This window comes from Saimiri boliviensis, chromosome 9, assembly GCF_048565385.1.
Source record: "Saimiri boliviensis isolate mSaiBol1 chromosome 9, mSaiBol1.pri, whole genome shotgun sequence".
In the NCBI taxonomy this organism is placed as follows: domain Eukaryota; kingdom Metazoa; phylum Chordata; class Mammalia; order Primates; family Cebidae; genus Saimiri; species Saimiri boliviensis.
In genome coordinates, this window is record NC_133457.1 from 51,141,493 (window position 1) to 51,166,090 (window position 24,598).

Below are 24,598 nucleotides of genomic sequence, written 5' to 3' on the forward strand. Positions count from 1 at the left end.
TTTTGAGACGGAGTTTCGCTCTTGTTGCCAAGGCTGGAGTCCAATGGCGCGATCTCGGCTCACCGCAACCTCCGCCTCCTGGGTTCAGGCAATTCTCCTGCCTCAGCCTCCTGAGTAGTTGGGATTACAGGCACACGCCACCATGCCCAGCTAATTTTTAGTATTTTTAGTAGAGACAGGGTTTCACCATGTTGACCAGGATGGTCTCGATATCTTGACCTCGTGATCTACCCGCCTCGGCGTCCCAGAGTGCTGGGATTACAGGCTTGAGCCACTGCGCCTGGCCAGCATAGCTTTCTTAACCTGTGTAGAAACTGTTGCTTTGCTGATCTCATTAAGGAAGTTTTGATTCTTTTTATAAGGGGAAGAATCCTTTAAAAATGGGAAGATGGGCCGGGCGTGGTGGCTCAAGCCTGTAATCCCAGCACTTTGGGAGGCCAAGGCGGGTGGATCACGAGGTCGAGAGATCGAGACCATCCTGGTCAACATGGTGAAACCCCGTCTCTACTAAAAATACAAAAAACTAGCTGGGCGTGGTGGCGCGTGCCTGTAATCCCAGCTACTTAGGAGGTTGAGGCAGGAGAATTGCCTGAGCCCAGGAGGCGGAGGTTGCGGTGAGCCGAGATCGCGCCATTGCACTCCAGCCTGGGCAACAAGAGTGAAACTCCGTCTCAAAAAAAAAAAAAATGGGAAGATGGGGCCGGGCGCGGTGGCTCAAGCCTGTAATCCCAGCACTTTGGGAGGCCGAGGCGGGTGGATCACAAGGTCAAGAGATCGAGACCAACCTGGTCAACATGGTGAAACCCCGTCTCTACTAAAAATACAAAAAATTAGCTGGGCATGGTGGCGCGTGCCTATAATCCCAGCTACTCAGGAGGCTGAGGCAGGAGAATTGCCTGAACCCAGGAGGCGGAGGTTGCAGTGAGCCGAGATCGCGCCATTGCACTCCAGCCTGGGTAACAAGAGCGAAACTCCGTCTCAAAAAAAAAAAAAAAAAAAAAAGGGAAGATGGACATTCTAATTCTGTTTTTAATAAATACTGATTTTTCTTTTCTTTTTCTTCTTTTTTTTTTTTTGTTTTGAGATGGAGTTGCGCTTTGTTGCCCAGGCTGGAGTACAGTGTCATGATCTTGCGACTATGCAACCTCCGCCTCCTGGGTTCAGAGGATTCTCCTACCTCAGCCTCTCGAGTAGCTGGGATTACAGGCATGCGCCACCATGGCCAGCTAATTTTTGTATTTTCAGTAGAGATGGGTTTTACCCTGTTGGCCTTGCTGGTCTTAAACTCTTGACTTCATGTGATCCACCCACCTCTGCCTCCCAAAGTGCTGGGATTAGAGGCATGAGCCACCATGCCCAGCCAAATACTGAGTTTTCTAAAGGTTGCTTACAGTATACTATGGAAAGAAGTTGTAAAATTAAGAATTCTTAAGCAATGGCATCTTGCATTTATTAGTTTAGGTTCAGATTTTAGCTTATTTTACAGCAATTTTGTTCTTAAGAGTTGGTAAGAATATCAAATGAGAATAAAAACATCATTGTGTCTACTTAAGCTGTAGTTTCCAGTCTTCTTGCTCTTTTTTTTTTTTTTGAGAGAAGGTCTCACTCTGTTATTCAGGCTCATTGGGGTGGCATGATCACGGCTCACTGGAGCTTCAACCTTCTTGGGCACAAGTGATACACCCGCCTCAGCCTCCTGAGTAGCTGGGTCTGCAGGCGTGTGCCATCTCACCTGGCTGGTTTTTAACTCTTTCGTAGAGAGGGGTTCTCGCTCTCTTGCCCAGGCTGGTCTTGAACTCTTGGGCTCAAGCCATCCTTTTGCCTTGACCTCCCAAAGTGCTGGGATTATAGGTATGAGCTACCATGTCCAGCCTGTTATCTTCTAAAATATTCATGTATTTTTTCTCTATAAGAGGCCAAGTGATTTGTCAGGTTACTTCTTTTTTTGTTTTAATTTTTTAAAAAATTTTGTGGAGGTGGACTCTTGCTATGTTGTCCTGGGCTCAAGCAATCCTTCTGCCCTCAGCCTCCTAGAGTGCTGGGATTTTAAGTGTGAGCCACTGTGCCTGGCCTATCAGGCTACTTTTATAACTATTTCCTTATCTAGAATATGTGGTGACAGTATTAACCTTTTTTTACAATTGTCTATCAATAACTAAATGCTGAATACTTTGCTGAAATGATGTGGGCCACCAGTGAATTGATTCTAGTCAAAATTCATACCTTTGGAATGTCAGATTTATTCTGCTGAGAGGCTGGGGCTTTCCTAGATAGACAAGCCACAGAGACTTTCTGAAAATTAAGTTAGAGAGCCTAAGCATTTTAGAGCTTTATGTTGTGTTTGAGAATGGAGGCACAGAGAAGGAGACCATCAGCTCCAGTGACTTCCCTAGTGCCTTAGTGGTAAAACCCCACATAGAATTTTTCCTCCACACCTGAGCCTCTTTCAAGAGCATCTTTCATGTCTTGGCTTGTATGACACCTTGCTCCAGCCTCATCCCAGGACCTTTCTGCAAAAGGAATTCTTTTCCCATGGCCCACATGCTTCTTCAGCTATCCAATTAATGAACGATCTGGATATATTTGTTAAGCATCAAGGTACTGGGCCAGCTATAATAATAAGCAAGAGAGGCAAATATGTGTCCTGTGTTCAATAATGCTATCATGTTGGTATTTACTTGGATTGGGAGGATGGAGGTCGTTCATAGAATAATATGGAAGAGGCATTGATTTAAAAACTAATGCAGGTTAAGACAGGAAAATATGTCTTCTCATATTCTAATTTGACAAAATTTAAAATAAACATCAGTTTCCTAAAGTGAGGATGCTTGTTTATGTTCTTTCTTAGTCATCCAGTCTCTGGCACTCTCCCTGCTTTGACACCACCTCCCTTCCCCAACCTTTTTAAAAACAGTGGTTTAATTGCCTGCTTGCAGAGGTGGATACTTTTTATTCTGGTGGAAGACTGGAGCAGTGGGTGTTTGTTTACAGTTTAAGATGCCCTTTAGGGTCTACTTTCCTTGTTCCCTCTGGGCTAAACTTATTGAAAAGGTCTGTTCTAATGTAGTCATACCAGGTTTGAATATCTCTTTTATTCTATTTCTGGCATTGCTGTCAATTTATCATAAGATTTTTCTTTCTTGAGACGGAGTCTTGCTCCGTTGTTCAAACTGAAGTGCAGTGGCGTGATATTCGTTCACTGCAATCTTGGCCTCCCAAGTTCAAGCGATTCTCCTGCCTCAGCCTCCTGAGTAGCCAGGATTACAGGCACAGGTCACCACGCCCGGCTAAGTTTTGTATTTTTAGTAGAGATGGGGTTTCGCCATGCTGGCTGTGCTGGTGTTGAACTCCTGACCTCAAGTGATCTGCCCTACTTGGCCTCCCAGAGTGCTAGGATTACAGGTGTGAGCCACCCTGCCTGGCAAGATTTTTCTTTAGTACACTTTTATTAGCTGAAGAGTTGGCCATGGGAAGCTCTGCTTCATTCACATACTCTTTTATATTAATATATTAGAGCGTGTGAATATTTTCCTACATCTATCATTTATTCATGGAACATTTATTGAGAGGATATGTGTTGTGTGCTCTATGAGGCACTGGGGTTGCAAAGTTGAAGAAGGCTCGTGGCTCATGGTTTTAGTTTAAAGAAACTTCATGAGAGACTGGCACAGGAACAGATAATTCTGGTATGTTGGCATAAGTACAAATGATAGCTATAGATCCTGTCTAGGGTATTGTGGAGCACAGAATAGAGCAGGATTGGTACTCAAAATATACTGTAGGGATCTGAGCTCTGGAAGGTCAAAACTGTTTTTTTTTTTTGAGGTGCAGTCTTGTTCTGTAGCCCAGGCTGGAGTGCAGTGGCATGATCTTGGCTCACTGCAACCTCCGCTTCCCAGGTCCCGGTTCAAGCAATTCTTCTACATCAGCCTCCCAAGTAGCTGTATTTACAGGCACAAGCCACCATGCCCAGCTGATTTTTGTATTTTTTAGTAGAGACGGGGTTTCACCGTGTTGGCCAGTCTGGTTTTGAATTCCTGACCTTGTCATCTGCCCACCTTGGCCTCCCAAAGTGCTGGGATTACAGATGTGAGCCACTGCAACCGGCCAAAACTTTTTTTTTTTTTTTTTTTAAATAACAATACTAGCATTATTTACCTTTCTCTCTCTCTCTCTTTTTTCTCACAAATGTTTTTATTTTTTTTATTTTTTGAGGCAGAGTCTCGCTGTGTTGCCCATGCTGGAGTACAGTGGTGCGATCTTGGCTTGCTGCAACCTCTGCCTCCCGGGTTAAAGCGATTCTTTTCCCTTAGCCTCCCAAGTAGCTGGGATTACAGGTGTGTGCCACCACGCCTGGCTACTTTTTGTGTTTTTAGTAGAGACAGGATTTCACCCTGTTGGTCAGGCTGGTCTCCAACTCCTGACCTCGTGATCCACCCACCTCAGCCTCGCAAAGTGCTGGGATTACAGGTGTGAGCCACTGTGTCTGGCCGTTCCTTACAAATATACAATGGAATTTTCCACAGGCAAGGTAACGTGTAATATCTCAGTAGAGATGAGAATCCCTTCCTGCCTGCCTCCTTCCCTTTTTCCCTATATCTTTCCTTTCCTCTCCCCCTCTCTCCTTTCCCCTTTCTGCTTACCTCCTTTCTTTTCTTTTTTCTTTTTGGTTTAGATGGAGTCTCTGTCACCCAGGCTAAAGTGCAGTGGCGTGATCTCAGCTCACTGCAACCTCCACCTCCTGGGTTCAAGCGATTCTTCTGCCTCAGCCTCCTGCGTAGCTGGCATTACAGGTGCCTGCCACCACGCCTGGCTAATTTTTTTACATTTTAGTAGAGACAGGGTTTCACTGTGTCGGCCCAGGCTGGTCTTGAACTCCTGACCTCAAGTGATCCACTTGCCTTGGCCTCCCAAAGTTCTGGGATTATAGGTGTGAGCCACTGTGCCTGGCCCCCCTTTTCTTTCATCCTTTCTTTTTCTTTTTCGTTTTTGTTTTTAGAAACAGGATCTTGCTCCATTGCCCAGGCTGGAGTGCAGTGGCACCATCATAGTTCACTGCAGCCTTGAACTATGCTCAGGTGATCCACCTACCTCAGCCTCCCAAGTAGCTAGTATTATAGGTGTGCACCAACATACCCAGCTAATTTTTTATTTTTGTTTTTTTTTTAGAGACGGGATCTGCTACGTTGTCCAGGCTGCCCTCCAACTTCAGGACTGGGCTCAAGCAGTCCTCCTTCTTTAGCCTCTCAAAGCTTTAGAATTACAGGTATGAGCCACTGCGCCTGGCCTGTGACTGTTTTCAAATATAAACATACCTATTCTGTCATTCTTACAACTTTGAATGTAGGTAATTTTATCCATCTAATGCATTGATAATGTCTGTGGTATGATCCAGAAGCATACAATGATCATAAAATTGGGAAGCTCTGATATTTAATACAAATTACTGTGGTACAACCGCTCATTCTTGTGTAGATTATTGTTTTTGTTTGTTTGTTTGTTTGTTTTTTTGAGACGGAGTTTCGCTCTTGTTACCCAGGCTGGAGTGCAATGGCACGATATCGGCTCACCGCAACCTCCGCCTCCTGGGTTCAGGCAATTCTCCTGCCTCAGCCTCCTGAGTAGCTGGGATTACAGGCACACACCACCATGCCCAGCTAATTTTTTGTATTTTTAGTAGAGACGGGGTTTCACCATGTTGACCAGGTTGGTCTCGATCTCTCGACCTTGTGATCCACCCGCCTCGGCCTCCCAAAGTGCTGGGATTACAAGCTTGAGCCACCGCGCCCGGCTTTTGTTTTTTTTTTAGAAAATTTATTTATTATTACAATGTTTTGAGACAGTCTTGTTATTTATTTATTTTTTTTTTTTGAGGCGGAGTTTCGCTCTTGTTACCCAGGCTGGAGTGCAATGGTGCGATCTCGGCTCACCACAACCTCCGCCTCCTGGGTTCAGGCAATTCTCCTGCCTCAGCCTCCTGAGTAGCTGGGATTACAGACACGCGCCACCATGCCCAGCTAATTTTTTTAATTTTTAGTAGAGACGGGGTTTCACCATGTTGACCAGGATGGTCTCGATTTCTTGACCTCATGATCCACCCGCCTCGGCCTCCCAAAGTGCTGGGATTACAGGCTTGAGCCACCGCGCCCGGCCTGAGTCTTGTTATTTTTAAAATAATACTCTTGCTATGTCACTCATTTCATTATTGTGAGTACCTGTTCTACTTGCTTTTTTTTTTTTTTTTTTTGAGACCAAGTCGTGCTCTGTCACCCAGGCTGTAGTACAGTGTCACAATCTCGGCTCACTGCAACCTCAGCCTCCCGGGTTCAGGCGATTCTCCTGCCCCAGCCTCCCGAGTAGCTGGGACTACAGGCATGTGCCACGATGCCCAGCTAAATTTTTTTGTATTTTTAGTAGAGATGGAGTTTCACCATGTTAGCCAGGATGGTCTTGATCTCCTGACCTTGTAATCCACCTGCCTCGGCCTCCCGAAGTGTTGGGATTATAGGTATGAGCCACCATGTCCAGCCTATTCTTTTTTGGTGTGAAAATTATATATATGTGATTTTGAAATAATTGAGAGTTAATAGAAAAGTTAAAAAACAGGCTAGGCATGGTGGCTCATGCCTGTAATCCCAGCACTTTGGGAGGTGTAGGTAGGCAGATTTTCTGTGATCAGGAGGTCCGAGACCAACCTGGCCAACATAACAAAACCCCATCTCAACTAAAAACACAAAAATACCAGCTGGGCGTGGTGGCACACACCTGTAATCCCAGGTAATCGGCAGGCTGAGGCGGTAGAAAAGCTTGAATCTGGGAGGTGGAGGTTGCAGTGAACCGAGATTGCATCACTGCACTCCAGTTTGAGTGACAGGGTGAAATTCCATCAATCAATCAATAAAATAATAGAATTGTAGCTGAGTGCAGTGGCTCAAGCCTGTAATCCCAGCACATTCAGAATCTGAGGTGGGAGGATTGCTTGAGCCCTTGAGTGGGACCACTTGCACCACATAGTAGACCCTATCCCTACCCCACCCCCCAAAAATAACTGGGTATGGTGGCACACGCCTGTAGTCCCAGCTACTCAAGAGGCTGAAGTGGGAGGATTTCCCAGAGCCCAGGAAGTCAAGGTTGCAGTAAGCCATGATTGCATTACTGCACTCCAGCTTGGGTGACAAAGACTGTTGAAAAAAAATATATATTTTTATGAATTGACAGTTACCCTCAAGACTTCCTATTCTTAAATAAAAGAAACATTTATATTAGTAAATGAGAATTGTGAGCATTAGTAAATATTTTAAAGATGATAAAGTAATGTGGTAGATAATGACCTCGGTTGCTTATTTTTTTTTTTTTTTTTTGAGACGGGGTTTCGCTCTTTTTACCCAGGCTGGAGTGCAATGGTGCGATCTCAGCTCACCGCAACCTCCGCCTCCTGGGTTCAGGCAATTCTCCTGCTTCAGCCTCTTGAGTAGCTGGGATTACAGGCACACGCCACCATGCCCAGCTAATTTTTTGTATTTTTTAGTAGAGACGGGATTTCAACATGTTGACTGGGATGGTCTCAATCTCTTGACCTTGTGATCCACCCGCCTCGGCCTCCCAAAGTGCTGGGATTACAGGCTGAGCCACCGCGCCTGGCCACGCCCTGCTAATTTTTTGTATTTTTAGTAGAGACGGGGTTTCACCATGTTGACCAGGATGGTCTCGATCTCTTGACCTTGTGATCCACCTGCCTCGGCCTCCCAAAGTGCTGGGATTACAGGCATGAGCCACTGCACCCGGCCGGTTGCAATCTTAACTGTGGAGCGTTATAAAATGCCTCTTAGGAGAGGCAACTTTTGAGTTAAAACATAAATGTTATGAAGTGGCAGAAGACCTGGGGGCAGCACATTGGAAGCTGAAGAATAGCGTGTACAAGAGCCCTAAATTAGTAACAAAGTGTGAGGAAAAGAGAATATACCAGTAAGGCTAGAGAGTAATTGAATGAAGAGGAAAGTAGGTCCATCAGGACCTGACATGGTGGCTTATGCCTGTAATCCGAGCATTTTGGGAGGCCAAGGCAGGTGGATTGCTTGAGCCCAGGAGTTCAAGACCAGGTTAGGCAACATGGCAAAACCCCGTCTCTGCAAAAAATAACAAAAATTAGGCAGGTGTGGTGGCACACACCTGTAGTCCCACCTACTCAGGAGACTGAGGTGGGAGGATCCCTAGGATTTAGGAAGTTGAGGCTGGAGTGAACCGTGATCATGCCGCTGCACAGCAGGCTGGGTGATAGAGCAAGACTCTGTCTCAAAAAACAGACAAAAAAAACCAAAAAACAAAAAAAGAAGATGAGGCTAGTTGTAGACAGATACCAGATCATATAGAGTCTCTATAGGTAGGTCATTTTTAGTATCATATAGGGTCTTAGTAGTTCATAGTTGTAATTCAGGTAGGGTTACAGCAGGAAGCCTTTGGAAGGTTTTAAGCAGATTATTCCCGTGATCTGATTTATGCTGTACATGGTGCATTCTGGTTGATCTGGTGCAGATTAATTGCAGAGAGGTAAGATTTGAAGCAGAGAGACAAATTTGGAGGGTTTTGGAGCAACATAGCCTCAGTCTCCTGAGTAGCTGGGATTACAGGCATACACCACCATGCCCAGCTAATTTTTGTATTTTTAGTAGAGAGTGTTTCACCATGTTGCCCAGGCTGGTCTTGAATTTATGGGCTCAGGTGATCCTCTGGCCTCCCAAGTAACTGTATTACAGGCTTACACCTCTGTGTCTGGCTTGGTGAGGCTTTTGTTCAGAAGAGACATGAGGCTTTGTATAGCTAGGGGAGAAAAAGTTGACCCTTAACGCTGAGAGAAGCAACATGGAATTATGGAGAAAATATCCTTTTTCAAGGAGGCTAGTATTAGAGATCTTTGGTTGGTGACTTTAGTGAGATGGGCGGTGCTAAGGTCTTAGTTTCAGAGACAGTAAAAGAATAGTTCCTGTTAGTGCGTGTTTGTGTTGATAGTATTTAGGCCCTATTTTGGTTCATTTATTTACTAATCTATGTATTGTAGTATCTCCTGGAGTTAGAAATGCTTTTACATACAAAAACATAAACAGTGGCAAGTTTCTTTCCATATCCTTCAGCTACCCTGTTTCTAATCACACCATTCCTCCAATACTCCACCCCACCAGAAAACTATTTTTCAGTTTCTCATGTAACCTTCTAGAGTGTCTTTATATAAATAAAGACAGTAAAAATACAGATTCTGGCCAGGTGCAGTGGCTCGGGCATGTAATCTCAGAACTTTGGGAGACTGAGGCAGGCAGATAGCTTGATTCCAGGAGTTCAAGACCAGCCTGGGCAATGTGGTAAAACCTGTCTCTACAAAAAAATAGAAAAATTAGCTGGGGGTCTTGGTGCATGTCTGTAGTCCCAGCTGCTTGGGAGGCTGAGGTGGAGGATCACCTGAGCTCGGGGGGTCTAGGCTGCAGTGAGCTGCAGTTGTGCCACTGCACTCCAGACTGGGCAACAGAGTTAGGCTGTCTCAAAAACAAAAACAGATAGATAAATAAATAAATAACTACAGATTCTTGTTCTTTCTGTCTTTACCCAAAAATCTACCAATCTCAAGGGTAGCATGTTATAACTGTTATTTTGCAAATGTCTTCCCACCTTCCCTCTTACACAGTGTGTTTTTCACTTAGCAGTAGAGCTTTACACAGACAGTCTTTCCATAGAGTATATAGTTTTTTTTTTTTTTTTTTTTTTTTTTTTTTTTTTTTTTTTTTTGAGACAGGGTGTCATTCTATTGCCCAGGCTGGAGTGCAGTGGTGTGATCTTGGTTCACTGCAGCCTTGGTCTCCTGTACTTAAGTGGTCTTCCCACCTCAGCCTCTGAGTAACTGGACACAGGCACGTGCCTCCACTCCTGGCCCTGGATTTTATTCTTAAGAGTAGTTTTAGATTCACAGCAAAATTGAGCAGCGGGTACAGAGAGTTTTCACATAACCCCACACAGTCATAACCGTACCCACACATGCATAGCCTCCCCCATTATCACCATCAACATCCGGAATAAACAAGTTAGTTATTTTTGAGTTCACCAATTCTTTTTTGGGAAAGCAATCAGCTTTATGTACTTTGAAATTATTCTAAAGTTTGTTTTATAATGTTCCTCTCATTAAAAAAATTCATTTCATCAAAAGACACCATGAAGTGAAAACATGCCACATATTTTGGGATAAATAATTATAATTTATGTAACAGGGAATTAGTGTCCTGACCAGGGCTGGCTGCATGGGTGTACAGTCTGTGCAGTCACACAGGACCCCTCATTTAGATGGTCCCTGTGCTTAGTTTATTGGTAAGCTGTCACCGTCTCGAAATTCTTAATTTTGGAAAAAGTGGCCCAACGTCTTTATTTACTTACTTTAAAGTGTTTTTACGGTGAAAAATTTATATTTGAAATTTGCCAGCCAAACTCAATTTAGGTTATTGCAGTTTTGTTAGCAGCGTTCAAAGCATCTTAGGAATCTGTTGAACATATGGCTTCTCTCTGTCAGACCTGATCCTGGTATTGACCTTGGCCATGTCAGTGTCCTAGAGCTTCTTCACAGCCTGTTTGATCTGTTGCTTGTTGACTTTGACATACACAACTAATGCAAGTGTGGTGTTGTCTTCCATCTTCTCACTGGCCAGGGTTAAGCCTGTTTTTCTTGGGAGTGCTCTTCCTAGGATATTTTGGCTCTACTGTCTTGGGGCAGCCTAAAGGTGGGTAGCATGCGAATATCTTTCAGTAGTGTGTTTTTGGCTTTTAAAGCCTTTGTTTGGGCTTCAGCTTTGGGAGAGGAAGGGGCTTCCTTTTTCTCTTTTGGTGCCATCTTGGTGAAAAGGCCTCACAGTTTTTTTGTTTTGTTTTGTTTTGCTTTGCTTTTAGTTTTAAGGAGCAAGGAGTTTAATAGGCAAGAAAGTAGGGCGAAGAAAGAAAGAAGCAGCTCCCCTGTACGGAGACAAAGGGAGGGGGGCTCCAAAGTGGAGAGAGGGAACCCCCAAGGCCTCACATGTTTTGTTTTGTTTTGTTTTTTTGGGTTACTCAGCCCTGAGGCCTCACATTTTTATTTTGTACTAGGCTGTGCAAATTATGTTGACTGTCCTGGTCCTGACTATATAAAGCCTATTAATTAATTAGAAAAAGACAATCCAATAAGAAAATGGCCAAAATCTGAGAGCAAAGGAATAGATCTTCAATCTCATTAGATCTTCAACCTACATGTTTTTAAATGTGTAGCATTAACATGATTAATTATATAAGTAATAAAATTTACCTGACTTAATTTAGCCTATTTAGATTAATACTTTTGTCTTCAATTTTTTTGTAGTGTATGTTCTAACGGGAAAAAGTCTTCCATGAAAACCTCACTTTAAAAAAATAAGTAATGGCATCTGTTTTCCTAAAAGACTGAAATGGGGGCGATCATTCTTAGGTAAGTATCCAATTTTGTGTTTTTAATTACTAATATTGGTTGGATTATACATTTTTTAGTCAACCTATGAGGTAGGGAGTGGGAGTTGGGGGGATGCTAGGTCTTATTTGAAGATAGTCTGTTATTGAGGATTATGTTTCCTACAGTTAAGAACAGAGCTTCATGAAACAAGAGAGAAAGGTCAGTAGTGTTGCAAGCTCTTTAGACAGGTTAATTGAATACTGAAGAAACTTTTTTGGAATTGGCAGTTAGGAATTCATTGATGATCCTAGCAGGGGCGGTTTCAGGAGGCTGTTAATGGTTGAAAATCAGCTTGCAATGGAGTGAAGAGTAAAGAGGAGGTGATAATATCCAAATATTTCAACTAATTCATGTATTAAACCCGTAGGTATTATAGATGCAGCCATTACTTCCTTAAGCACTGGAGTTATAGTTAGGGTAGTCATATATCCTGGTTCAAATCTCTTGTAGCCAATTCATGCCCAGTTGTTATTTATTCTATTTTTTTTTTTTTTTTTTTTTTTTTTTGAGATGGAGTCTGGCTCTCTCACCCAGGCTGGAGTGCAGTGGTGGGATCTTGGCTCACCACAACCTCCGCCTCCTGGGTTCAAACAATTCTCCTGCCTCAGCCTCCCGAGTAGCTGGCACTACAGCATGTGCCACCATGCCCAGCTAATTTTTTTTTGTATTTTTAGTAGAGACAGGGTTTCACTGTATTAGCCAGGATGGTCTCAAAATCCTGACCCCGTAATCCACCTGCCTCGGCCTCCCTAAGTGCTAGGATTATAGGTGTGAGCTACCGCTCCTGGCCTGCCCAGTTATTTGTATTTTTATTTTTTTGACATGGAGTCTTGCTCTGTCATGCAGGCTGGAGTGCAATGGTGTAATTTCAGTTCACTGCAACCTCTGCCTCCCAGGTTCAAGTGATTCTCCTGCCTTAGCCTCCCAAGTAGTTGGGATTATAGACGTGAATCACCAAACCCAGCTAATTTTTATATTTTTAGTAGAGATGGGGTTTCATCCTGTTGGCCAGGTTGGTCTTGAACTCCTAACCTCAGGTGATCTGCCTGCCTTGGGCTCCCAAAGTGCTAGTGGGATTGATTACAGGCATGAGCCATTGCACCTGGCCTAATGTTCAGTTATTATTATTGTTATTTTTTGAGACAGAGTCTCGCTGTGTCACCAGCTGCCAGGCTGGAGTGCAGTGGCGTGGTCTTGGCTCACTGTAACCTCTGCCTCCTGGGTTCAAGCAATGCTCCTGTGTCAGCCTCCCAAGTAGCCGGGACTTGTGCCACACAGGCATGTGCCACCACGTCCAGCAAATTTTTGTATTTGGCCAGGATGGTCTCGATCTGTTGACCTCATGATCCGCCCGCCTCAGCCTCCCAAAGTGCTGGGATTACAGGTGTGAGCCACTACACCTGGCATTTTTAATGCGCAGTTATTATTATTATTATTATTATTATTATTTTTTTTTTTTTTGAGACGGAGTTTCGCTCTTCTTACCCAGGCTGGAGTGCAATGGCGCAATCTTGGCTCGGCGCAATCTCGGCTCAACGCAACCTCCGCCTCCTGGGTTCAGGCAATTCTTCTGCCTCGGCCTCCTGAGTAGCTGGGATTACAGGCACATGCCACCGTGCCCAGCTAATTTTTTGTATTTTTAGTAGAGATGGGGTTTCACCATGTTGACCAGGATGGTCTCGATCTCTTGACCTCGTGATCCACCTGCCTCGGCCTCCCAAAGTGCTGGGATTACAGGCTTGAGCCACCGAAATGCGCAGTTATTTTTAATACTGTCTTTTAGTCTCAAGTTTACTGGTTTGGACAATAAATGTGATCTACCCTAGTTATACTGTTAATGGGACAGACATACTTTCTTCCTGGGGGTATCTTGCATGCTAGATACTTTAGCATTACCAAGTAATATATTTTGGGTAAATGGGAATGATCCATTTGCATGTATTTTATTTATTTATTTTGAGACAGAGTCTTGGTCTGTCAGCAGGCTGGAGTGCAGTGGTATGATCTTGGCTCACTGCAGCCTCGACCTCCTGGGCTCAAGCAATCCACCCACCTCCCAAGTAGCTGGGACTGTAGGTGTTCACCACCATGCCTGGCTAATTTTGTATGTTTTGTAAGATGAGTTTTCACCATGTTGCCCAGGCTGCTGTCAAACTCCTGAGCTCAAGTGATCTTCCTGCCTCAGCCTCCCAAAATGCTGGGATTACAGGTGTGAGCCACTTTTCTCAGCTTGACTGTGGTTTAAATATTAAAGAGAGTGATTAAGATTTTACTCTGAGAAGGTAAGAACTTTGAGATCAAAAACATAGGTAAAGGGCATAGCTCTTACAAGAGTAGCAATCTTTCTGCTTAGAAACTAGAGGACTGGAAGAGAGGATATGTCAAGGAATTTTCAGGCAAAGAGGAAGAAGCTGTAGGACTTCTTTTCTCCTTCCCTTTCTCTCCCTCTCCCTTCCAGCAGGTCATACTCTGTTGCCTAGGCTGGAGTGCAGTGGTGCAATTATAGCTCACTGCAACCTTGAACTCCTGGGCTCATGCAGTCTTCCCATCTCAGTTTCCTGAGTAGCCAATACTGCAGGTGTGTGCCACCATACCCAGCTAACTGTAGGATTTCTTTTTTTTTTTTTTTTTTTTTTGAGACGGAGTTTCGCTCTTGTTACCCAGGCTGGAGTGCAATGGCCTGATCTCGGCTCACCGCAACCTCCGCCTCCCGGGTTCAGGCAATTCTCCTGCCTCAGCCTCCTAAGTAGCTGGGATTACAGGCACGTGCCACCACGCCCAGCTAGTTTTTTTTTTTGTATTTTTAGTAGAGACGGGGTTTCACATGTTGACCAGGATGGTCTCGATCTCTCGACCTCGTGATCCACCCACTTTGGCCTCCCAAAGTGCTGGGATTATAGGCTTGAGCCACCGCGCCCGGCCAGGATTTCTTTTTTTTTTGAGACGGAGTTTCACTCTTGTTACCCAGACTGGAGTGCAATGGCGCGATCTTGGCTCACCGCAACCTCCGCCTCCTGGGTTCAGGCAATTCTCCTGCCTCAGCCTCCTGAGTAGCTGAGATTACAGGCACGAGCCACCATGCCCAGCTAATTTTTTGTATTTTTAGTAGAGACGGGGTTTCACCATGTTGACCAGGATGGTCTTGATCTCTCGACCTCGTGATCCACCCGCCTCGGCCTCCCATAGTGCTGGGATTACAGGCTTGAGCCACCGCGCCCGGCCCTGTTTTTGTTTTTTTGAGGCAGAGTCTTGCTCTGTAGCCCAGGCCAGAGTGCAGTGGAGAGATCTCTGCTCACACTGCAACCTCCACCTCCGAGTTCCAGCAATTCTCCTGCCTCAGCTTCCTAAGCAGCTGGGACTACAGGCGTGAGTCACCATGCCTGGCTAATTTTTGTGTATTTTAGCAGAGAAGGAGTTTCGTCATATTGGCCAGGCTGGTCTCAAACTCCTGACCTCGTGATCCACCCTCTTCGGCCTCCCAAAGTGCTGGTATTACAGGTGTGAGCCACTGTGCCCAGCCGTGATTTATTTTTTTTTGGTGAGACAAAGTCTTGCTCTGTCACTTATGCTGGAGTGCAGTGGCATGATTTCGGCTCACTGCAACCTCCCATCTCTCAGGGTCAAATGATTCTTTTGCCTCAGCTTCCTTAGTAGCTGGGATTACAGGCATGTGCCACCAGACCCAGATGATTCCACTATTCTAAACCATGTAATTCCACTATTCAAAATCAACCTGTGGTTTTGAATAGTGGAATGTTTTATTTCCTTAAAATAATGTTTATCATACACTGTTTTCTAGTAGTTTTAGAAGTAGCATAAATCCTTATGCTCTGCTACAAGATCAGAACTGGTTAAAGAAAAAAAAGCTGTCTTCATGCTTGTAATCCTAGCACTTTAGGAGGCCGGGGTAGGTGGATCACCTGAGGCCAGGAGTTAGAGACCAGCCTGGCCAACATGGTGAAAGCCCATCTCCACTAAAAATACAAAAAATAGCAGGGTTTGGTGGTACATGCCTGTAGTCCCAGCTACTTGGGAGGCTGAGGCAGGAGAATCATTTGAACCCAAGAGGCAGAGGTTGCAGTGAGCTGAGATGGCAGCACTGTACTCCAGCCGGGTGACAGAGTGAGACTGTGTCTCAAAAACAAAAACCAAAAAAAAAAAAAAAAAAAAAAAAAAGCAAGTTTTCTTCTAATTAAATTTTAGTGAGAGATTCTCACACATATTAAAATTCTGGGACCTTAAAAAAACCTTAAGTATGCTTTGCCATAAAGTTAAGGTACTCTGTTTATGTTACTTGGCTGCGTGTAGGCATGAATTTGATCTTTTAGGTTAGGATAGTAATTAAACAAAATAGATTTTCTTTTCTTTTCTTTCTTTCTTTTTTTCTTTCTTTCTTTTTTTTTAAGAATGCACTTGTTAACATCCAGTTTGGAAATTTTACAAGGAGCTGGAGAAGTTTTCACTTTGGTGTTTACTGATTGATTGCATACTGCCTTAACTGTTGGAAAAATAGATTTCCTATTCAGATGACTGATACACTAGTAAAAGCTATTAAAGGGGGGAAAAAAAAGTGATGGGATTACAGTTGCCACAGAGAGGTTTTTGAAGCTTTTCACCTTGTTTGCAGTTGTCATTAAGATAATGGAAATTTTGGCCAGGCGCGGTGGCTCAAGCCTGTAATCCCAGCACTTTGGGAAGCCGAGGCAGGTGGGTCACGAGGTCAAGAGATCGAGACCATCCTGGTCAACATGGTGAAACCCTGTCTCTACTAAAAATACAAAAAATTAGCTGGGCATGGTGGCGCATGCCTGTAGTCCCAGCTACTCAGGAGGCTGAGGCAGGAGAATTGCCTGAACCCAGGAGGCGGAGGTTGCAGTGAGCCGAGATCAAAAAAAAAAAAAAAAAAGATAATGGAAATTTTGAAAGATGATCTTAATGTCTTCAATATTGTTATAATTATGCTTTTTTCCTTGGTAAATGATGTGTCTTAATTTTAAAAGTTTTCCTTTAGGAGCTTCTTATGTTATGTGAACACTGTGAGTAAACAGAGTGTTATAGTTTAAACTTGCCTTCCAGTTTTTCCTAGTTCCTCTTTCTCCAATTCATTGTCTTTGCCTCAGGGTTCTTTTTCATTAATATGTATGGATGTTTACGCAGTTAGAAAAAATGTTCATAAAGATGATATTGTTGAGTGTTTTCTGTTTCTGGTCCTTTGATAACATGGTGTGCTTTTTGCTTTTACTCAGGAAATAACTGTAGCCAGATTGTCATACAGTCTGCCACAGACAGTAAGGATATTGTGAAACAAATTCTGGCTGTGTGCATAGCATGACCTTTCAAAACTGTTTTCTTTGCTGCAAGCATCTCACTTAGCCTTTTGACTTAGCCTTTTGACTTAGCCACATGATAGAGGAAGTAGTACGTAAAGGGCATTCTAAATGGCTGCCTTGTTGATCTCAATACTGTTTTTTAGACTATGTTAAATAGTCACGTATGTTATTAAATACAGTTTTATGTGGAGGATTACCGGTTTTATGCGTAATAGAGTATGTTTTATGTGTAATTGTATAAAACTTATAATATTTAAAATTTAAGTAGAGACTGGGCATGTTGGCTCACGCCTGTAATCCCAGCACTTTGCGAGGCTGAGATGGGTGGATCACCTGAGGTCAGGAGTTCAAGACCAGCCTGGCCAACATGGTAAAACCCATCTCTACTAAAAATACAAAAAATTACCTGGGTATTGTGGCATGTGCCTATAATCCCAGCTACTTGGGAGGCTGAGGCAGGAGAAGAATAGCCTGAACCCGGGAGGTGGAGATTGCACTGAGCTGAGATCGCGACATTGCACTCCAACCTGAGCAAGAAGAGCAAGACTCCATCTCAAATTAAATGGAAAAATCACATTATTTTCAAAAAGGGCCTACATTTTAAATTCAAAGTTTTAAGAATTATGAATGGAGATTATTATATATAGCTCATGACTCCAAATCTGTCATTTTTGTGAGGAGAGGTTTTTAAAACAACCATTGGAGTCCTCTTCTGCTTCTGAGCACCCAGGAGAGACTTTCTTTAAAACTGTCAAGGAAGGCCAGGTGCGGTGGCTCAAGCCTGTAATCCCAGTACTTTGGGAGGCCGAGGCGGGTGGATCACGACGTCAACAGATCGAGACCATCCTGGTTAACATGGTGAAACCCTGTCTCTACTAAAAATACAAAAGTTAGCTGGGCATGGTGGCGCGTGCCTGTAATCCCAGCTACTCAGGAGGCTGAGGCAGGAGAATTGCCTGAACCCAGGAGGCGGAGGTTGCGGTGAGCCGAGATCGCGCCATTGCACTCCAGCCTGGGTAACAAGAGCGAAAACTCCGTCTCAAAAAAAAAACAAAACTGTCAAGGAGCCTGGGGAAAATAAGGAAGCACCAGCCTGATTTTATTTTATTTATTCATTAGTTTGAGATGGAGTCTTGCTTCATATACTCCAGTAAATTATATTCTTTTTTCTTTTAACATTGTTGGTGAGGTTCATTAATGGTGATGTGTGTAGTTGTATTTTATTCATTTTTCCTCTTGTAAACTATTCAATATTATTATTTTTTGTGAGACAGAGTTTTACTCTTGTTGCCCAGGATGGAGTGCAGTGGTACAATCTCGGCTCACTGCAATCTGTACCTCCCAGGTTCAAGTGATTCTCTTGTCTTTGCCTTGTGAGTAGCTGGATCTACAGGCATGCACCACCATACCTGGATAATTTTTTGTATTTTTTAGTAGAGATGGAGTTTCTCTATGTTGATCAGCCTGGTCTTGAACTCCCAGCCTCAAATGATCTGCCCTCCTACAGTGACTGGACATTATTCAGTATTATTTATTGATCTATTAATGTACATTGGGGTTATGCCTAGTTTTTTATTACTATGAAAACTTTTCACCTTAAACATTCATTTGAATGTCATATCCTCAGATAAGCTTTTTTTTTATGAGAGGGAGTTTCGCTCTTGTTACCCAGGCTGGAGTGCAATGGCGCGATCTCGGCTCACCGCAACCTCTGCCTCCTGGGCTCAGGCAATTCTCCTGCCTCAGCCTCCTAAGTAGCTGGGATTACAGGCATGCGCCACCACGCCCAGCTAGTTTTTTGTATTTTTAGTAGAGACGGGGTTTCACTATGTTGACCAGGATGGTCTCGATCTCTCGACCTCGTGATCCACCCGCCTCGGCCTCCCAAAGTGCTGGGATTACAGGCTTGAGCCACCGCGCCCGGCCCGCATTTTTGTTTTTTCGATGCAGAGTTTCTGTCTGTTACCCAGGCTGGAGTACAGTGGAGTGACCTCAGCTCACTACAACCTCCACTTCCTGGGTTCAAGTGACTCTCCCTCGTCAGCTTTCCAACTTTCCAACTAAGTAGCTGGCATTACAGGCACCTGCCATCACGCCCAGTTAATTTTTGCATTTTTACTAGAGTCGGGATTTTGTCATGTTGGTCAGGCTGGTCTCAAACTCTCAACCTCAGGTGATCTGCCCACCTCCCAAAGTGTTGGGATTACAGGTGTGAGCCACTGCACCTGGCCCAGATAAGGATTTTCCTAGAATATTATACCCAGTAATAGAATTTTTGATGCTAAACTCTTTGGAAGAGGTTAAATCAGTTTACTTTCTCATTAGCAATGATCTATGAAATAGCATCTCAGTGTGGTTTTAATTTACATTTTCTTGGTGACCAGTGAGGTTGACTATTTCTCCTCTTATGTTTATGGATTATTTGGGCTTTTGGGAAATTTGTTTAATGTCTATTTTTTTATTGGGTTCGTATTCCTTATATATTCATTCTCACACTGTAACTTAAAAAAGTTTATTTGATTTTTTTTATTCATCTGTTTAACATTCTTCATTGGATTTCTTATTCTTTTTTTTTTTTTTTTTTTTTTTTTTTTTTTTTTTTAAGACGGAGTTTCGCTCTTGTTACCCAGGCTGGAGTGCAATGGCGCGATCTCGGCTCACCGCAACCTCCGCCTCCTGGGTTCAGGCAATTCTCCTGCCTCAGCCTCCTGAGTAGCTCGGATTACAGGCATGTGCCACCATGCCCAGCTACTTTTTTTTGTATTTTTAGTAGAGACGGGGTTTCACCATATTGACCAGGACGGTCTCGATCTCTTGACCTCGTGATCCACCCGCCTCGGCCTCCCAAAGTGCTGGGATTACAGGCTTGAGCCACCGCGCCCGGCCTGGATTTCTTATTCTTTTGCATGAAGAACAACGCCTTAATTTGACCTACTAGGATCTGTATATAGCCAGCATCCCTAGTACCATTCTGCCCCTGTTCTCTGCTTGTTGAATTCCATAAATGCTTAAGGTTTCTCATGGCTTTGCATATAGTCTTTCTTTCCTTGTCTAGCTAATTTTCTGTCTTACATTGTTTCTGTTAAAATATCACCCTTCTGGGCCTTGGTGGCTCATTCCTGTATTCCTGGCACTTTGGGAGACCAAGGTTGGGTGTGGGGGAATCACTTGAGCTCAGAAGTTTTAGACCAGCACAGGCAACATGGTGAGATCTTGTCTTTACAAAAAATGAAAAAATTAGCTGGGTGTGGTGGCATGCATCTGTACTCCCAGCTACTCTGGTGGCTGAGATAGGAGGCTCATTTGAGCTCCAGAGGTCAATGCTGCAGTGAACCATGATTACACCACTGCATTCCAGTCTGGGTGGCAGAGTGGGACCCTGTCTCAGAAGTAAAAAACAAAATCACCCTCTTGACTTTATCTGCCTCAAATTAACATACTTTATCCTCTACCTTTGTTTCTGAAAATAAAATAATTCTTATCAGAAGATAACAGAGGAAGAGGAGAACTGTCAGTATGTTCATTTCTGCCAGGGAATTCTAAAATGCATTGTACAGGGTAATGAACAAGGATAAAAGTTGTTCACCTTCAGCAGGAATGATTTGCTGGTGTCTTAATAGTAGCCTCATTACTGATATCCCCCACTGCTCTTTTTTTTTTTTTTTTTTTTTTTTTGAGACGGAGTTTCACTCTTGTTACCCAGGCTGGAGTGCAATGGTGTGATCTTGGCTCACCGCAACCTCCGCCTCCTGGGTTCAGGCAATTCTCCTGTCTCAGCCTCCTGAGTAGCTGGGATTACAGGCACACGCCACCATGCCCAGCTAATTTTTTGTATTTTTAGTAGAAACATGGGGTTTCACCTTGTTGACCAGGATGGTCTTGATCTGTTGACCTCGTGATGCACCCGCCTCAGCCTCCCAAAGTGCTGGGATTACAGGCATGAGCCACCGCGCCCGGCCTTCCCCACTGCTCTTTATAATTGTGTTTTCTATTTGGATGAAGGGTGGTGATAAGGAAAACACAGTGATATTGGACTGTTACTGAGGGAGAATATGTGGGTTTTAGTCATGGCCTTGCAGCTACCTAGACTGTGTGTTTGACTAAATTATTGAAGGCCAAATTGCTGTAACAGACTGAAAATGAGTAATGGTCCAAACACAATAGACATTTGTTTCTTACTCATAGAACAGTTAAGTTGGATGACCCCCTTTGGTAGGTGATTCTCTTTCAAGTTGTTTCTTCCATCTTGTGGCTTTTTCATCCTCTATTCCACTATGACCAGTGGAAGAGGAAAGAGAAGGTTGTAAGTGGCGCACCAACTTTCTTAAAAGCCCTGACCTGGAATAGCACAGGTCATTTCCACTCAACGTTCCACTGGAAAGAACTCACTACATGGCCACTTCTAATTGCACAGGAAGTTGGGGTATGTATCTTCTAAGTATCCAGCCATAATCCTGTAACTGTAGAAGAAAAAAATTAGTCTGTACCCTAGTGACCTTGGTATAGTCATCATATTTCTGTAGATCTCAATTTCTAAGATAAAGGATCTATACTCAGGAAGTTTATCACACACATACCCTTCTTCCTTAGTGATTAAATTTAAAAGGCACAAAGTGGTTGCATCATTTCTTCATTCACCTTGTTCCAGTTCAATTTTGAAGAATTACAAGATGCTAAAGATAGTTTTAATCATTGTCTTCTTTTTATCACACTCATTCTCTTCACTTCATGCTCTGTGGCTTTTTATCTAGGCCTGGGTACAAACTGCATCGTGGCCTTATTAGCAAATGGAAGCTTATAATGTGAGATGAAATAATTCTGAAGTTTTAGCTGTAGGCAAATGTATTGGTATGATACTTAGTTGCTTTTGAAATATTAATAACTTGTTTTTTAAAATCTTTGAAAACTCATTTTCTAAATAACTTGTTTAAATATTCAATTTTTTCTCTGGAATATAAGAATTTTAAATATATTTAAAAATAATTAACAAAGTTGGCTAGAGCTTGCATCAATTTATTCATAAATTTGGACTGTGTTAGCAATTTAGTACAAGGAAATCGTCTTGAAGGTTTTGTAACCAAAGTTGGGTAATAAGAGTTGTTTTTTAAAACATTAATTTTTTTTGAGGCAGTATCTCGTTTTTTCACCCAGGCTAGAGTACAGTGGCGCAAACATGGCTCTCTGTAGCCTTGACTGCCTGGTGTCAAGCGATCTTCTCTTACTTAAGCCTCCTGAGTAGCTGGGACCCTAGGTGTACATCCCCTCACCTGGCTAATTAAAAACTTTTTTGGGGCTGGTTACAGTGGCTCATGCCTGTAATCCAGCACTTTGGGAGGCCGAGGTGTGAGGATCATCTGAGGTCAGGAGTTTGAGACCAGCCTGGCCGACATTGCGAAACTCTGTGTCTCTACTAAAAATATAAAACAATTAGCTGGGCCTGGTGCCGGGCACCTATAATCCTGGCTGCTCGGACAGCTAAGGCAAGAGAGTCGCTTGAACCCGGGAGTCAGAAATTACAGTGAGTGCTCCAGCCTGGGCAACAGAGTAGGACTCTGTCTCAAAAAAAAAAAAAAAAAAAAAATTCTGTAGAGATTCTGGGGCCTCGCTATGTTGCCCAGTGTTGTTTCAAACTCCTGGGCTCAAGCCACCCTCCTATGTCTGTCTCCCAAAGTGCTAAGATTGCAGCTGTGGGCTACCAGGCCAAGCCAGAGGTCTGTTTTTTTTTTTTTTTTTTTTTTTTTTTTGAGATAAGGTCTTGCTGTGTCATCCAAGCTGGAGTGCAGTGACATGATCTTGGCTTACTGCAGCCTCGACCTACTGGGCTTGAGTAGTTCTTCCACCTCAACATCCTGAGTAGGTCGGACTACAGGTGAGCACCACTGTGCCTGGCTAATTTTGTTTATTTTTTGTAGAGAGGAGGTCTTACTGTGTTGCCTAGGTTGGTCTTGAGTTCCTGGGCTGATGTGATTCTCCTGCCTTGGACACCCAAAGTGCTGGGATTATGGGCACGAGCCTAGAAGTTTCATTTTTATGTAAAGACATCATTTTTAGCTGGAGTGTGGTGGGTCATGCTTGTGATCTCAGCACTTTGGGAAGCTGAGGTGGGAGGATTACTTGAGGCCAGGAGTTTTAGACCAGCCTGGGCAACATAGTGAGACCCTGTCTCTACAAAAACAAACAAACAAACAGAAAAACAAAGAACAACAAAATTAGTCGGGTGAGATGGTATATGCTTGTAGTTTTAGCTACTTAGGAGGCTGAGACAGGAGGATGGCTTGATCCCAGGAGGTAGAGGCTATAGTGAGCTATGATGGCACCACTGTATTCCAGCCTACATGGCAAGAAAGAGTGAGTAGCTGGGACTCCAGGCGAACACCGCTATGCCTGATGGTGTTCCCAAGGGAACCCTAAAAAAAAGGTCAGGTGAGGTGGCTCACGCCTGTAATACCAGCACTTTGGCAGGTGGATCATGAGGTCAGGAGTTTGAGACCAGCCTGATCAACGTGATGAAACCCTGACTCTACTAAAAATGCAAAAATTAGCTGGCCGTGTTGGCATGCATGTGTAATCTCAGCTACCTGGGCGGTGGAGGCAAGAGAATCACTTGAACCTGGCAGGCAGAGGTTGCAGTGAACCAAGATTGCACCATTGCATTCCAGCCTGGGCATCTCAGAAATAAAAAAATAATAATAAAAGAAAAAGAAAAAAGACATAATTTTAAAAACTCATTTAACCCACACTACTTTCTTTTTGGAAACAGTAGTAACATTTAAAACTAAAGTTTGTTAATTTTAGTTTTTGAAAGTTAGTTCTCTGGCTGAGCATGGTAGCTCATGCTTGTAATCTTAACACTTTTGAGGCCAATGTGGGTAGATCATTTGAGGCCAGGAGTTTGAGACCAAACCCTGTCTCCACTAAAAATAACAAAAATTAGCCGGGTGTGGTGGTGTGTACCTGTAATCTCAGCTACTTGGAAGGCGGAGGCAGGAGAATTGTTTGAATCTGGGAGGTAGAGGTTACATGTGCCAAGATCATGCCGCTGCACTCCAGCCTGGGCAACAGAGTGAGACCCTGTCTCAGAAAAAAAAAAGAAAAAATTCTCAGTTCCATTTAAATTTCAGTAGAACCCAGGCCTGCATAATTCTAATTCTAGAGTTAACTTGTTTCCTAATATAATGAAGTTATTTATATATTAGAAGAAAATATTTCTCATAAGAAATGCCCTTGGGCCAGGTGTGGTGGCTCACAACTGTAATCCCAGCTCTTTGGGAGGCTGAAGCAGGAGGATTGCTTGAGCCCTGGGCTTCGACAGCCTGGGCAAAAAAGCAAGACGCTGTCTGTATTTAAAAATAAAAATTAAAAAAAAATTGGCCAGTTGCAGTGACTCATGCCTGTAATCCCAGCACTTTGGGAGGTTGAATTGGATAGATTACTTGAGTTCAGGGGTTCAAGACCAGCCTGGGCAACATGGCAAAACCCCATCTCTACCAAAAATACAAAAAATTAGCCAGGTATTGTGGCATGGACCTGTGGTCTCAACTACTCGGGAGGCCTGATGTGGGAGGATTGCTGGAGCCCAGGAGGTGGATGTTACAGTGAGCCCAGATCATGCCACTGTTCTCCATCCTGGGTGACAGAATGACAGGACAGCCTGTCTTAAAAAAGAAAAAAAAGAAATGACCTAGAGTAAGATACAGGTTTAGGAAAATGTGTGTTGGTTTTTTTTTTTTTTTTTTTTTTTTTTTTTTGGCAGTAGAGGAGTGCTGAATACAGAAAACTT

The 24,598-nt window shown here is 43.5% G+C and overlaps 1 protein-coding gene across 7 annotated transcripts in view; it reads left to right on the forward strand.

The window, feature by feature from the left end:
- The window catches only part of PIK3CB (phosphatidylinositol-4,5-bisphosphate 3-kinase catalytic subunit beta), a 254,144-nt gene that overhangs the window by 96,533 nt on the left and 133,013 nt on the right, over positions 1-24,598 (forward strand). For 6 of the 7 annotated variants that reach the window (XM_074405842.1, XM_074405841.1, XM_074405843.1 and 3 more), the window contains one exon: positions 11,363-11,467. The gene's annotated coding sequence lies outside the window, so the exon portion shown is untranslated. Of the gene's footprint in view, positions 1-5,169; positions 5,267-11,362; positions 11,468-24,598 lie in introns of all 7 variants that reach the window. The other variant, XM_003930974.3, reaches the window with a different exon arrangement.